A 15875-nucleotide genomic window follows, 5' to 3' on the forward strand; every position below is an offset into this window, starting at 1 on the left:
AAGGGAGTCAGGCTTCCCAAAAACCCAACTTCATTGTTTTTCTTGGAGGTGGAAAGAGCTGCTGTTCAGAAAAATTTCCAAGGTTTCTGTGATTTGTTATGAATTGAAGGTCGTCCCCTGGACTGGATTGCAGGAGGCAGCGGAGTCCGCCCGCCCGTCAACGTGGAAGCAGATGTGTGCTGGAAATTCCGTAGCAGAGGAAAGAAAATCCGGGAGAAAAACTCCCTTGGCTTGCCTTCATTTTGCATCTCTCCAGCCTGTCTTTCCCTTGGCTTCCACTAGAGGGTGCGCGGGTACCAGTTGTGCTGGTGCTCCCAACTAAGGGTCTTTTCTGATGCCGGTCCCAGGAGACCAAGGGGGCCAGCTACAGACTGGGAGCGGATTCTGGGTCCAGCCTGTGGTTCAGGGATCCTCTCAAAAGGTGATCCTCCGATTCTCAGGAGAGGGTAGGGACTGTGAGAGCCGTACACTTCAGGACTGGGATTTCAGAAACCCCAATGAAGAGTTTTTCATTTTCCATCTTGTCAGTCTCTTTGCTTCCAAAGGGCACTGCAGGGATGAATTATGACAGACCCCAGGGCTTTGGGGACTGTATTTCCTGCACCCCAGTTGCCAGGACCCTCCAAACACATTATGTCCTTATGGGAGCAATAGACTGGAATACTTGAAAGCAGCACTCCAGAAAATCCAGAACATATGTTTTCCCTGATCAGGGCAAGCTCTCTGTCCCAGGGCCCCTGGGTCTCCCTGCCCCCTGTCAGTGTTGCCCCCACCTTATCATTTTATGGCTGAAGGTGATTATTCCTGACTTAAAACTCTAATTAGCAGGTCGCTGGTTCACAGGTGGCCCCCCCTCCAACCCAGGATGCTCTGTACGCAGGATATGAAGAATGTCTAGCCCACTCTGTTTCTTCTGGCTCTGTGTTTGAGGACCTCATCTGGAGCAACCTGCCCCTGGACGAACCACTTCTGCCACTTTGAAACATTTGATGAGAAGGACCAGGAGCCTCATTTCCCCTGCGCTTTGTGCTTCACAACGCACTTCTGCACGCATGTCCTCTGATACTTCTGCACCCATCAGGCGTGACTGTCATCCCTCGCCCTTCACAGATGAGAAGAACAAGGCTCAGGGCGGGCAAGTCAGGGCTGACACTCCGACTTGAACTTGCATAATCTGATTCAAAAGGGATTGTTCACATTTGGGTTTGACTTCAGAGGAAACCTCTGGCTCCCTGGCTGAACTTCACGTGGGTGTGTGTTATGAGGAGATTGTGACATCCCCTCCAGATACTCTTCAGAAAGTGGCAGTGATGTCTTTTTCCTGGACAGGTTGAAGGGCGTCCTTCCTTGACGCAGGAGAATGAACTGGACAAACCCTGGAGGTGGCTTCTAACTAGACCATTCTGCAGAACAAAGCACTCAGGAATAGACGAACCGGTCCCTTTGAACACAAGAATATTTATGGAAAATTGTAAGGAAACAGGCAATTTCCAGTCCAATTAATAACTACCGTGGGGACTTTTAGGAGGTGCTCATCTCTGTGATACATCAAAAAATTGTTTTCAGCTTTGAGACTTCATTGTTCTGGAGGCGGCTTCTGACCCATGTGGAAAATGCAGTTCTCCTGGTGGCCACAGGGTGGCGGAGTGACTTAAGCTTCTTGCCTTTCTGTCTCAGGACAGGAATCTCGGCTCCAGTCCCAGGGAGCAAAATGGAGCAGCTGGGAGTTTGTTCGGAGCGACATGGACTTCACATTTATAAATCTCTTAAAAAGGGAGCAGAAAGATCTCTGCTTCCAGAACGCAGGTGTTGGAGGTAGTGAGGAGAAGGGTGCTTGATTCTGAAGCAGTAGAAGGGGCCCTTGGAAGGAGCTCCGAGTGGCCGAGTCAGACCCACCCCACCCGCTGGCCCGTGACCTGGAGGCTGAGCGCGCTGTCCCTGGGCACCTCTGGGACTTCCAAAACTGCTGCCTTCCCCCTCCGTCGGAACTTTCTGCCCTGGGCTCTGCTTTTGTACATTGCCTGTCCCCATTTTAAAACTCATTATTTATTAAAGGGATGGCTTAAGTATGTATGAATTGGTGGGGGATAATGCACAGTCCAGTGGGGCAACAATCCATTTCTGAGCCCCACATTTGGACCACTGTTCCTGACATGCCGGGCCGTGTATAGGGAAACGGTGAGAGGATATTTAAATGTGGACTGATTTGGACTCCCTGGGACGTGCGGGCACTGCACACACGCACAATGGGGGCATAGAGGCTTCTAGACCTGAACGGGCATTTACTGCGCACCTGCTGTGAGCGTCGCAGAGCAGGTATGAGCCACGGTCTGGGCGCCGAGGGCCTTACCAAGCTCCCACAGGCAGGTGGAGCGGGCGGGAGCCTGACAGATGCCATGAACGTCCCCGAAGAAGCTGTGAGCTTTCGCCTCCTGCCGTCCTGCCGAGCCCTGGATGCCGCGGTACAAAGACTGCGGAGGGTCGGCGCCCTAAGCTCTCGTCCCCTTAGCAAGCTTAGCAGAAGCAATGTTGCATTTCAACGCGGGAACGTGTTTCAAGGACAACTGGAGGGATGGGGGCGCCTCTAACATTTTTTGTGGACGTGATTAATATTCATTTTCTCAAATTTAGATCACAGACGTGTGTGCACGCTTGTGTGTGTTTGTGCATGAGACACACATGTGTAAAACACACACACAGCAAGAAACGGGGGAGGTGTTGCTGCTGAAGTTTCAGAATAGGGACGGGATATATTTAGCCTCTTTCCTGCTCCAGGATTTGCTTTTGTGTTTATGTCATTCATTTATTAATCTTTTATAGATTTTTCAAAGGACACCTACTGTGTGCCAGGCAAATTAAAATGAATCAGAGTCGGGTTTATTTTTAGCAAAAGTCAGACCCCAGGGAATCCATCCTTGATTTGGTGGGGAAAGCAGGGCCGTGGGGTGCGGCCGAGCCTGGGAGCCGGGGCTGGGCTGCCTGGCTGTGAATCCCGGCCCGGGCTCTTCCATGTGTGTGTCGGCCCCGCGGCTCGCTCATCCCGATACGTGGATAACAGCAGTGCATCGGTAAGTTGTTGTCGGGACAAATGAGCTGGTGTCAAGGGCTTCTCACCACGCACGTGGGAGGGACTCGGGGATACCTTGCCTTTCCTGTTCTTCCTTCCCCTTTGTCGACTGAAACTTCCCGTGGCCCCTTTAACAGGCATCCTCACATGCCTGTGGACCAGCTAAGGTGGGGACGAGAGGCGAACGGGACACAGAGCTTCCATTCGGGGCGCTGGGAGGGCTGAGGAGACATGGTATGTGGTGACAGATGAGCTCAGAGATGAACCCATCGCTCTGGCCAACTGGGCAAGGGGTGAGGGTGAGGGACACAGGTTGGGGCCCTGGCCTCTGGTTGGGCGGCCTGACGGGGACCCTGCGTCCTCCTGAGGCCTGGCTTCTGTGTCAGAATCTGCAGTCCCTTAAAGGGGGGGTGTGACCTTCAGAGACACAGAAGGACCCTTCTTTTGTCAACAGGGTTGGAGAGTGTTGGGAGCCGTCTAAGCTCCTCTTTCTGGGAGAGCCCCAGGTCAGGTAATCAGGACACAGGTCCACGCTGGTGCCCTTGGGCAAAGGCGCCCCCGAGAGGGCGCTGTCTGCGCTGTGAGCCGGAGTTTCCCGGAGCCGCGCCTGCCCCAGGTGCTTCCGCCTCTGTTGCTGAAGCTGTGTGGGAGGAGCCTGGGTTCCCTGGGTCCGGAGTAGGGGGCCCCAGGCTTTTGGCAGAGGGTGGGACAGCTCCCATCAGGGCGGCTCCAAAGGACTATGAGCCAAGATCCACTGGAATTCCTGCTACCCTAAGCTCAGCCTGCGGCAGCTGATGGGCACTGGGTGACCCTGTGGGCAGGGGTGCCAGGCACCAGTGGGCAGCTGGTGAGAGGTGGGCAGGGGGTGAGGAGACTGAGGCCCAGGGGCCCAGGGAGACCCCGCAGGAGGACCAGGTCCAGGACCCCAGGCCTGAGGTCCTGCTTATTCCCGTGGCCAGGTGGCCTCAGCAGATTATCTCACCCTGCAGGGCCTCAGTCTTCGAGTCTGTAAAACAGGGAGAAAAACAGCCCTGCTGCCTCCTGCACTGGGCTTGGCCGGTGTCCGTGAGTCCAGCTGGTGTGTCCGGCCCGCCGGGATCCTTGAAGCAAGGCTTCTCCCGGGGGCCTGGCCCATCTGCAGTGCCCCGCCAGGCCCTCCCGCCGCCTCCTGCCTGCCTCCATCTCTGAGCGTCCCCAGGTGAGAGCGCTCGGCCGTGTCCGAGTTCTCCATCCTCATCCCTCAGCCAGGGCACGCGTTTCAGGAGCCAAGTCCAGGTCAGCTGTGAGGTTGCCCCGCTCTGGTCTCAGCGAACTTCTCCCTCCCACAGGCTGCCTCCCCCGCCCCCCTCCCTCCACGTCCTGCTCCCTCACTCTGGGGGCCCTGTGGGGCCTTGCCTTCCCGGACGCCCTTCCCTCCGACCAAACCCATAGGCTCCTCAGTTTCCCAAGCTGGCCTCTAGGTAACGGGGCAGCATTGGCATGGTGGGGAGAAGCTCCTTAGCATGGGGCCTGTCCCACCCATGCCCAGCCCAAATCACAGTTTCTACAGCGCCTGCAACTCAAGGTCTGCGTGAAGGGACATGGGTGGGTCTCACGGCAGGGCCAAGGGGGCCTGAAATTCCTCTGACCCCTCTGCCCCGCTGTTGGTTGTGCTGCCTGCGGTTCCATCAGTCCCCTCCCTCCGAGCTCGCGGTGAGGACCCCAGCCGTGTCCCTTGCCCTGGATTTCTCCCCAACCCCCGTGTCCTGCAGGTCCCCTGACATGGGCGGATGCTGGTCCGGCTGGGTGTAGGGGAAGCAGTCATGACCGAGATGCGTCACTGAGTTACAAGGCACACACAGGGTGACTGGGGGAGAGAGGGCTTTACGTCTGGCCTCGTTCTCACATCTGTAAAAGGGGATTCTCTGGGCCCCTCAGGTAAGCAACCCAGCCATCCCTGTGTTCCTCAGATTTGCTGATGCTGGGCCACCATTCGCCACTGTGGACGAGTATGTCCTTGCATGTCCTCTGTTTCCTGTGCTGGGCTGGGGGCTGGGGAACTGGAGTGAACAAGGCCAGTTCTCCATGGAGCTTCTAGTCTAGTGGGGACACAGAGGAAACCTAAAACTATATACATGATTTGAGTGGTAATAATTCCTTCCCGGGCTCTGCCGGGTTCGTCTTCTGTGGATGAGCCCCGTTTGCTCATTTGGTGGTTCTCCAGCAGCCCTTCACCGGGGTTCCTCGTGGGAACCACAGAACACAGAACATGGTCTGAGTGACAGTTTTCTCAGTCTGCCCAGGATCGTTCACAACTAGGACTATCCCGGGGGCAGAGGAGAGAAGTGAATTCACTCCGTGCAGCGGATGCCTCAGGGCGCTGGGCTTTTTTTTTTTTCTTTTGCTTTGCTTCTTTGTGACACGTTCTTCCATTTCTTAAACTCTCAACATTGGTTTCCCTCACTTCCTGCCTCTTCTGAACCTTTTATTTTTTAATCTCCCTTCTTGCATTATTTTTTCTATCCTTTATCTTCCTGAGCACGGAGGGAGAAACAGATACACAGGGTGGGGGGGGGTACTTTCATTAGCGATGGGTTTGAAAGTCTGCACACAGAGGGGGTGGGAGCTAAGATAAAACACACGTTGCCATCTGTAAGCCAACCAGGAGTTTTTCCCAGGTTAACCATTAAGAAAAAGATAAAATTCAGCAGATCTCTGCACTCCTGCTCCTCCCCCACAGTGGGTAGCCCACGATTTGTAATAGATCACGGTTCTTCGTCCCATATCCCTTAAAGGCACTTTCGCCATCCTTCCTTTAGAGTGTTTGAAATTCAGCTCTTTTGACAGGTAATATGTGCACATGGCGAGATGCAGAAGGGCATGCTGGGAAGAAGGTCTTCCGACCTCCTGGCTTCCCAAGCCACCTGGTTCCCCTCCCCCAGGAAGTCACCAGCACCAAGTTCTTCTGAAGGCTTTGTCGATTCAGTTCTCTAGGCAACTGTGATTGATGGATCAGAACTTGACAGGTGAGGTGAAATGAATGGGCCATCCTGGGGGGTGGGGAAGCCAGGGCAAAACGGCGGCTGGGCAGAGTGAGGCGTTCTGGCTGATGGTGCTGGGTTCGAAGACTGACTGCAGGAAAAAGAGGCTCTGGTCATGGGCAGCAGCCCCTGGGGCCGTTGCTGTGCCTCTTTCTCCTGCCTCCGGGGTGCCCACCCCCCACTTCTGCAGGGGCTGGACCCTGCGCCGTGTGGACCGAGTCTGTGGTCTGTAATCACTGTGACCGGGGAGCTCTCTGCCCCTGGGCAGGGTGCTGGCTGGGAGGACAAGGAGATAAGCAGGATTTTCTTCCCAAAATGCTCGACCGCGCTCTGGCTTTGGTGCTGAAAGGGGGCTCTGCAGGTGGAAGACAGTGATTTGTTGTTGTTATTGTTTAATATTTATCAGGTGCTTGTAATGTGTTGGCGACATTGAAAAAGCTTCGAGGCTGGTGAAATTAAGCTGAGCTCAGAACTGGCCTGGTGCCTCCAGGGCTCTGGCAGGCCAAGGTCTGGCTTCTTCTCTTTGTCCATGAGAATGACCTCGCACACCAGAAATGAGAAGCCCCCGCCAACACAGCCCTGCTGGTAGTGTTCCTTACAAAAGGCATTGATTGTCTTCCTTTTCTCTGCCTCGGAAATACTGTTACCCTCAAGAATGAGAGAACCAGAGAGGGAAGGTGACCCGAAAGGTGACAAAGCAAGTCAGTGCCAGTGACATCCTTGAGCCAAACCTGTGACATCAGCAAAGTTGGGCTCCAGTCCTTCCCTCCCCTTTTCCCTGGTTGGGACGCTCTGTCCCCAAGACACACAGGTTCCTCACTCTCCTGCCCCTTTCCAGGCCACCTGCTGGGAAGCCACCTGCTGGAAACACCGACTCATACTAAGGAGTAAGTGCTGAGTAAGGCAGGTGCTGTGTTAGGTATTTTTACCTCCATTATTTCACTTAATACGCCCAGCCACCCTTCGTGGCAAATGCTGGCATTCACCACATTTTACAGAGGAGGAGACACAGCATTCAAAGTCGTCTAGTTAACAGGCAGGAGGAGCCAAGGTGCATCCCGCTGCCCTGCAGCATTACAGGTACCACACCTGGGCGGTTTGGCCTTTAACAAAGCAGAACAGCTTTAGGCCAGTGAGTTCGGCCCTGGTTGAACATTAAAATCACCTGGGGGGCTTTGCAACCATACCAAAACCTGAGCCCCTTTCCCGAGATTTGGATTTAATTGGTCTGGTCGGGAGGGTGAGGAGCGTTGGTGTATTTAAAATACTCGCTGTGTGACTGCACGGGCACCCAGGGTTGAGAACGCCTGCTAATGAGTGGGGGAGGGGGAGGGGCAGCAAACACAGGGGAAGAGGTGAAGGGTGCGTTGGGAAGACTGCCTCCAAGGGGTGATGGTGCCTACTAAAGGAAGTCTTGAGCCCTGGGAGGTGATGCAAATGAATTAATTGTGCTTCCAGGGAGAGAGTAGGGTGTGGTTCGGCCAGCTGAGATTCTGGAGCCCAGGGACCAATTTACCAAGGCATCGTCCCTAGGGTGGCCCTCAAAGGGACTGAGTTCAGAAGAGACCTAGAAATGTGGGACTATTGCAGTGACCCCTGGGGCCCGATCCTTTTTTTTCCCCCCTAACAGGCTGGCTTGGCTGGAGGAGCTGTTCTCCAAGGTCCGCGAGGTGCCATTGGAAGAGGGTCCTGGGAGCTGAGCCAGCAAGAGAAAGAGGTAATGGTGGGAGGGAGGCAAGACCATGGCACAGGAGAGACCAGGGCAAGAGAATCTGAGCTTTGGAATTGTGCCACCAGCACAAGACCCTTCCCGTGGCATGGAGAACGTAAGTTCAGATTTAGAGGCTAACCACAGAGTTAGCCTCTCTGGTTTCTCTCCAGGGCACGTCCCGTGTGCCTCCACTGGGTGAATCCCATCAGGGCAGGGGGGTTGTTCACCAGACTGTCCTCATTTGCACAGTCAGGGGACCTGGCAGTTTGGGATTGTTCATCTTTGTAGCCACCTCCCATGCGTAGCACGGAGCCAGATGTAACCAGTGTCCCAAAGGATGGCCACACATATCGAGGTTTGCAGGGATGGAAGCGGCGCCCCAGTTGGGGAACTTCAGAGCTAAAAGGGGGAAAGTCTTGGGCAGACTGGAATGTGTTGGTCACTGTGCTGCTCAATGATGCCTTGGAAGCAAGAGCCCAGAGTGGTGGGTGGTTGGCTGCCCTAAGGTGAGGAGTGGCGGCGTGGTCTGGAGTTCAGCTGTCTTCCTAAGACTGTCCCCCGCACAGCAGGAAGACCCTACCAGAGTCATTGATCCCAACAGTTGTTTCCCATTTCTTCTGATATGTGGGAAAGAAATGCACCAACTCCAACTCTAAGGGTGGTGGGGGATGGAGACAGGGAAGTAAAGTTGTAAGTCAGAGACTGAGCATCTTTGGGGAGAGATGGGAAATTCACCTCTGCTTCCGAGAAGAGAAGAGAAGAGTGTTTAGAAAGGAGCAACTGGCCATGTGAATGTGCAGAAGAATGAAGTCAGCACAGTATGTCAAAATAATGGCCACTCTCTTTTGAACACCTGCTTTGTATCAAGTAGTGTGGTAAGATTTTTTTAACATTTATTTGAAAAATACAGAAAAACACAAAGGTTGAAAATGTCCTGTAATCCCCAGCTATTCTGGGGCAGTGGGTATGATTCTGGGAATTTAAGATAGGAGGGTTCCCCTGCTTCACCTGCGCCATCCAGTCTCATGGTCCAAAGGGACCACAGGTAGTGGTTTGGGACTCATCCTTCCAGACTTACCCCACGTCATGCAGATGCGTTTATGTCAGTAACAGACATGTCTTTACCAGCATCCATTTGGTCTGCAACTGTTTTTGTTTGGTTTTGTTCTGCTTTTAGCATATATAGACATCTTCTTTCCAGATCGTTGGATATTGATCTGTTTGGTTCTTTTAACTTCTGTTTAGCATTCCAGTGTGTGAATGCAACACAATGTTTTTACCTCTCTCTTATCGGTAATGTAGTTGTTTCTGGTATTATTATTATTATTGTCATTTTGCTATTACAATGCCTCATTAAACACGTTTTACATATCTTTATATATGTGTGCAAATCTTTCTGTTGAGTACATTCTTATAAGTGGGGGTGTCTGGACCAGAATTCATCTACATTTTGATCTTCATAAATACTGCGAAGTAACATCTGAAAAATGGTACCAATTTATATTTCCAGTTCTGTTTCTCCATGACCATGCCATTACTGGATGTTATCATTTGCAAGAAGAAATTTTGCTTGACTTATGAGTGAAAAGTGGTATTTTGTAGAATATGCATTTCAGTGATCATCTTTTTTTGAACTGAAATGTAGTTGATTTACAATATTGTCTTAGAGGGTGGGAAGGGATCAGTTGGGAGTTCGAGATTTGCAGATGCTAACTACGGTATATAAAATAGGTAAACAACAAGTTCATACTGTATAGCACAGGGAACTATATTCAAAATCTTGTAGTTAGAATATGAAAACGAATATATGTACGTTCCTATATGACTGAAGCATTGTGCTGTACTCCAGAAATTGACACAAACTTGTAAACTGACTATACTCCAACAAAGATATATTTAAAAAATGGTATTGTGTTAGTTTCAGGTGTACAGCCAAGTGATTCATATATATGTATATATATGTTCAGACTGTTTTCCATTATAGGTTATTATAAGATATTGATTATAGTTCCTTATGCTAGTCAGTATTTGTTGTTTATCTGTTTTATGTGTACTAGTTTGTGTCTGTTAATCCCATACTCCTAATTTACCCCTCCCTCTGTCCCTTTAGTAATCGTAAGTTTGTTTTCTATGTCTGTGAGTCTATTTCAGTTTTGTATATAGATTCATCTGTATTATTTTTTAGATTCCACGTATAAGTGATATCACATATTTGTCTTTCTCTGTCTGACTTACTTCACTAAGCAGAATATTCTCTACGTCCATCCGTGTTGCTGCAAATGGCACTATTATTTTTTTTACAGTTGAATGATATCCCATTATATACATATATATGTATATAATCTCACATCCTCTTAAGGCAATTGTCTGTTGATGGACACTTGGGTTGTTTCCATGTCTTGGCTATTGTAAATAGTGCTGCTATGAACATTGGGGTGCATATATCTTTTCAAATGAGAGTGTTCATCTTTTCCTGGTATATGCCCAGGAGTGGGATTTCTGGATCATATGGCAATTCTACTTTTAGTTTTTTAAGGAACCTCCATACTGTTTTTGATCATCTTTTTGATATGAATTCAAGCATTTTCTCACTTGTCTATTGGCCATTTAAATTTCCTTTTCTATTCATATCATCTACCAAATTTCTATCAAGTACTTTCATTATAAATTTATTACAGATCTTATTGTATAAGACATATAAATATTTTGAACATTATAATTTATTTTACTATATTTTTTACTTTTTAAGTGAAGTTTTCATTTTGATTTGGTAAAATCTGTTAATTTGTTTCAGTTTTCTCTCTTTCTTAAATTTTTCTATGATGGTACCATCTTTGCTAAATTCTTTGCCCAGATTCTTAAATTTAAATTAATGCTGCAGAAAGGGAGGAAAAAATCTGTAGGACCTCAGAGATACCAGTAAATACGGACTGAGTGACAAAGTGAAAAAAATGTAACAAAGGAGGAACGTAAATTTCATAGGCGTTGCCAAGTAGAAGTTGGCCAGATTTTGTTATGGGGGAAGTTCATGCAAAAAACCCTCCATTCTTTTCTTATCTTCTCTATTCAACCTTCAGTTTGAAAAGATTAATTTTGGAAAATGAGGCTTGACTGTTCCAGCTGTGAGCACCCCGTCTGCCCTCCTCCCAGGCTGTGCCACTGTTGTCCAGCCCTGGTCAGAAAAAGCCATTTAAAAAAAAAAGGGGGAATGGGCTCCGTAGGGTGGGAGGGAGTGAGTTTCTAGTCGCTGAAGGTGCTCAACCTCTTGATGGGGTTTTTATCAAGAAGATGGGATCTTGGGGTCTGGTGACTGTGATCCTCCTTCTAACCCTAAAGTTCTCTGATCCTGGGACTCAGCGATGGATTATATTCCTGAGAAAGAACATCATATAGTGTGTTTAGCAATGATAGAACCAGAGATCATTGAGGCGGGGTGGGAATATAGCAAATTTTCACTGGAGTGCGAATCCCTCCCTGGGAGGGTGCTGGGGGACAGGGCACCAGGGGTCCTATCTTAGAAGCTCACAGATAATACTTTTTTTTTTAAAAGGCCTAACACAAAGCTGGCACGGAGGCAGGATCCAGGAGTGAAGGAAGACTTCAACCATCTGGGCATCAGCCGGAGTTTCAGGCAGCTAAAAACAGATAACGTCTTGTCTTGCCTTGCTGAAAATTTCATCTCCAAAGGGAGAGAAAGCAAAGAGGAAAACTGGTAATTGGGACCAGAAGGAATCTATTTGGAGCAGGAGAAGAACCCAGGAGACTGTGGTCCCAGCCTAGGAGGGAAGAGAGGCCAAGAACAGAGTGGGGCACGTCATCCATGCGCAAGCAGGACCCAGTGCAAAGGGGTCAGAGAGAGGAGGGTGAGTCTTCCCCCCAGACCTTAACAGACAATCCTGGTCTGTTAAGGACGGGAGACTCTTCAGTGCCATTCTGCCTGTGCAGCCATGTGACCCAGGAAGGAAGGTGGAGAGGTGGAGCAGGCTCATGAAGACACCAGAACAGCCACCCAAAAGAGGACAGCGGGGTGTATTAGTCAGGGTTCCCCAAGCAGGACAGACGGGGTGCACGCAGACACACGTAATTCTTTCAGGAAATGGGCTCACGTGATTGTGGAGGCTTGGAAGTCTGAAATCCACAGGGCAAGTCGGCAGATTGGAAGTTCAGTAACGAGTTGATTTTGCAGTCTTGAGTCCAAACTCTGCAGGGCAGCAGGTTGGAACCTCAGGCAGGGTTCCTATGTTGCAGTTTTGAGGAGAATTCCTTCTACTGTGGGAAACCTCAGTCTTTGCCCTTGGGGTTTTCAGCTCATTAGTTGAGGCCCACATGCATTATGGAGGGGAGTCTGCTTTACTCAGAGTTTACTGATGTAAATATTATTCTCATCTAAAAATACTTTTCCAGCAACATCCAGACTGGTGTTCGACCCAACAGCGGGGCACCACAGCCTAGCCCCTGACACAAGAGCAGCCATCGCGAGGAACGTACAGCCAAGCGCCAATCCGAGAACACCGCCAAGCCACAGGGTGAATCCTAGGAAGACTACTGTGGGAAATGGCTGAAGGGCCTCCTAGACACCACGTGGGACACTGAAAAGTGGTGTAGTAGGCACCAACTATAGTGGGGTGCGGGTCACTAGTCTTCTTTCTTTACCAAGGAGACGTATCTCCAACCTGGAGTAGGTAAAGCTTAAGTGTGTAAAAGAGATCAGAGGCTGAAGATAGAAGAGACCCACGCACCCTGAAACCTACCAGTCTGGAGGCGGAGACCAGTCCCAGCTCAGGGTGCCGGGACTTCCTGGAGATGTGATGGGTGACTCCTGCCGGGAATTCAGAGCGACCTCAGGGAGCCAGAGGGGATGAGGAGGGTGCAGACTGGCACTTGGTTTTTCACTCAGGGAACATACTGGATATAAATTGCTGGCCAATTTATAAAAGGAATTACAACGCAAGATGCTCAGACTCTAACTTCAGAGCATTTAGAAATAAAAGGTTGCAGAGGGCGGAGCCAGCCTGGGGTCTTAGGTTTGAGAGCTGTTAGGTGCCTGTGTACATGTACCCACACTTTAACCCTGGGTGCCAGGTTGCCTTCATTCCTTCCCTTCCGCATCCTTCCTGGGAGCTGAGCACAGTCAGAGGGCAAGGGCGCAGTCAGAGCCCGAGTCCCCCCAGCTGGAAATAGTGGCCCCAGGACATTGGTACAGCTTATGCTCTCGCTTACTCCACAGCAGGGCTGGCCAACCACAGCCATGTGCTGAGTCCAGCACCACCACCCCCAGCTATTTTTGCATGTTCTGGGAGCTAAGAATGGATTTTTTAAATAGTTGGGAAAAACAAAAAAATTTTTATATTTTGCAACATGTGAAAAGGATATGAAATTCAAATTTTGGTGCCCATAAATAAAGTTTTGTTGGCACACAGCCATGCCCTTTGTTTCTACACTGTCTATGGCTGCTTTTGGGCCAGACAAGCAGAACTGAGGGGTTGTGACAGACTGTGTGACCCTCAGAGCCGAAAATATTGACTATCGGGCCCTTTACAGAAGAAGTGGGCTGGCCGCTGTTCTCCAGCCTCTTGGTCAGTTCTTCTGGGACTCCTGTGTTAACAGTTACTGTCCTACCAGAGGACATTTGTGAAAACATGTAAGAACCTGGGGACCCAAATCTAGAAAGTGTTTTTGAGATTGGCGTAGCTTGAGGGAGGTGAAGCCATGGGGCGTGGGGCGAGCAGTGGGGACAGGACAAGGGGCATGGTGGGACATTCTGGGATTTAGTCTTCTTGGCTCTGCGCCTGGCTTTCAGTAGGACCTTTGCAAAGTCTCTTGTGACATCCTAATAATGGCTCTAATAGTGAAAATGTGAACTTGATGATAAAAATCAGATAAATGCGTCGCGGGCTGATCACCTGTCCCCGCGGGAATTTGATGAATGCATCGCCACCGTCCTGAGGTCTCTAGCACTAGGCTGTGGGGCCGTGCCTTTGAGCCAGTCCCAGCTGACATTTACATCACATCTTTGCGTAAAGACATAGAGAGAGAGCATGGTTATCCAGTCCAAAGCGAAATAAGGCCGGGTGCGTTAGCAGGTCAGGTCAGAAGGCTGGGAGTTCCACGTCAACAAGGAGGAGATTAAAACCATGAGTGTGATATCAGGAAAGACAGAAGACATGTGTGTGCCCAGACCAAGAGAAACCCCAGGACTTGCACTGCACTGGACCAATGTGTTGTGAGCATCGTGTCCCATCCAAGATTTGCACTGTAGGAGAGAATTTAGCAAGTGAAATGACGAGAGAGAAGCTATGGCAGGGTGGCTGTAGGTCTGGGAATGACATCACATGAGGAATAGAAGGTGTGGCAGATATTTGGCTTGAGGAAGAGAACTTAAATAGAGCATCATCTTAGTTGGGTTCCCTGGGAACAGACGGTGAGACAAGGATCAGGTCCATGTGCTTTATCTGGGAAGTACAAAAACCTGGGAAGGGCAGTGGGGAAGGAAGACAGTGACGGGAAGGCCACCAGTAGAGGGTGTTATCCAGCCAGCTTCCCCTGTGGGTACCCAGGGCTTACTGCTGCAGAGAAACTCTGGGAGATGGCACAGAGGACATAGCTCAGTGATGCCCTCAGGGGGTGAGGGCTCCAGGGGATCTGTCATTGACCGAGGGCTGCGCCCAGGGCTTCAGAGAGAGCCCCTCACTGAGAGATGGGACACCAGTAGTGGGAAGGCTCTACGGGAGTGGTACCAACACATGTGGGACAGGCCGCAGAACTGCCCTCCAATGTTTGAAGGGCTGGGATGCGGGTGAGAATGACGGGAAGCCCATCTGTGCCTTTCTAACAGGTGTAGCTCCGTGAGTTGGTGACATCACAAGACAGCGCAACCCCAGCAGCAAGCCCCGAGGGGCTAGATCTGGGAAGTGCGGTGGAGGAGTGCTGGCTTCCAGTGGAGTGGGGAGAAGAATGGCATGCTGTCCCCTTCCAGGTCCAAGGTGCTCTAATCTTATGAATGAAATTCTAATGGCCCATGGAGCTCCAGGTAGTGGGTGAGGAGCCTGGCTGGTGGCGACAGAGAAGGTTGGAGGTGTGTGACATTATCCTGCACACACTGTCCTCCGTGCTCCCTGGGCGGGGCCAGCCCTGGATAAGAGGCAGGGGAACTGCAGGCCAGGGCTTTGATCACTGATTGATTCCCAGTATCAGCGCTGGGGAGTGAAATTGAAGCACAATCGAGGAGTTCAAAATCAGCCCCTTGGGCAAAAACATTAATGCAGGAGGCAGAGGAGGGATGGGGGCGGGGTGGGGGTGGGCGTCCTGCATGCCCACCAGCCCAGTGGCCCCTCAGCTTTGTTTTGGAGGCCTCGGGGTCCCGAGGCTCCGTACCCCTCAAGCCTTCCCTCCCAGGCCCTCCGAGCTGGAGCTGAGCTGCTCACGACAGAGGCAGCTCATTATTTTGCTGCAGTTGACTTGAAATCTGAAATCAATCGGATATCAAATATGCAGGCCTCAGTTTGATACCGGTTTTCAAAGGTGCAGTAACGTTCAGAAATGACACTGCATTTCCTAATTATGAAATTCTGTCGTCGCCGCTCAGTCTAGGATGACTTGGCTGCAGGGTTTTCTCTTTCTCTTTCTCTCTTCTTTTTTTTTTTTAGGGTTTCACATACACAATGATTATTTTAAAATTGCTTTGGAAGAATATATTTCATCAGTGAACTACGAGCGTGCTTATTACCGAAGTTTGGAGGCAATTGGGGAGGAAAGATAAATTAGCCGACTCTGGAGGCCTCGGAAAGCACCCCTCCCTGCTCCCCATGGAGGGCTTCTTACCGCAGCTAATAAAACCTTCCACTGTCAGCGCCTCCGGACCCTCCCGCCCACCTCACTCATGGGGTCAAGATCATGCACTGTTTGGGGATTGGAAGGAGCCGCGGGGAAACCCCTGCTCCACGTCAGCCAGGGGCAAGGATGGAGAAGAGGCAGGAAGTTAAGGGACCCCCAAAAACCGGGGCCCCTCGGACCCCCAGGAGCCAGAAGAACTGCCGCTGCCATCCCGGAGCTCCTGGGTAGCCCAGGCTTTGTTGGC

The 15875-nt window shown here is 50.7% G+C and overlaps 1 long non-coding RNA gene across 1 annotated transcript; it reads left to right on the top strand.

Moving 5' to 3' along the window:
* The first annotated feature begins 14705 nt into the window (after positions 1-14705).
* LOC140697069 (uncharacterized) lies at positions 14706-15646 on the top strand. The gene is made up of 2 exons (XR_012073884.1): positions 14706-14781; positions 15445-15646. It is a non-coding gene; the product is annotated as an uncharacterized lncRNA (long non-coding RNA).
* Positions 15647-15875: the final 229 nt, after the last annotated feature.

The sequence above is a fragment of the Vicugna pacos genome, chromosome 6 (assembly GCF_048564905.1).
Source record: "Vicugna pacos chromosome 6, VicPac4, whole genome shotgun sequence".
NCBI classification, from domain to species: Eukaryota; Metazoa; Chordata; class Mammalia; order Artiodactyla; family Camelidae; genus Vicugna; species Vicugna pacos.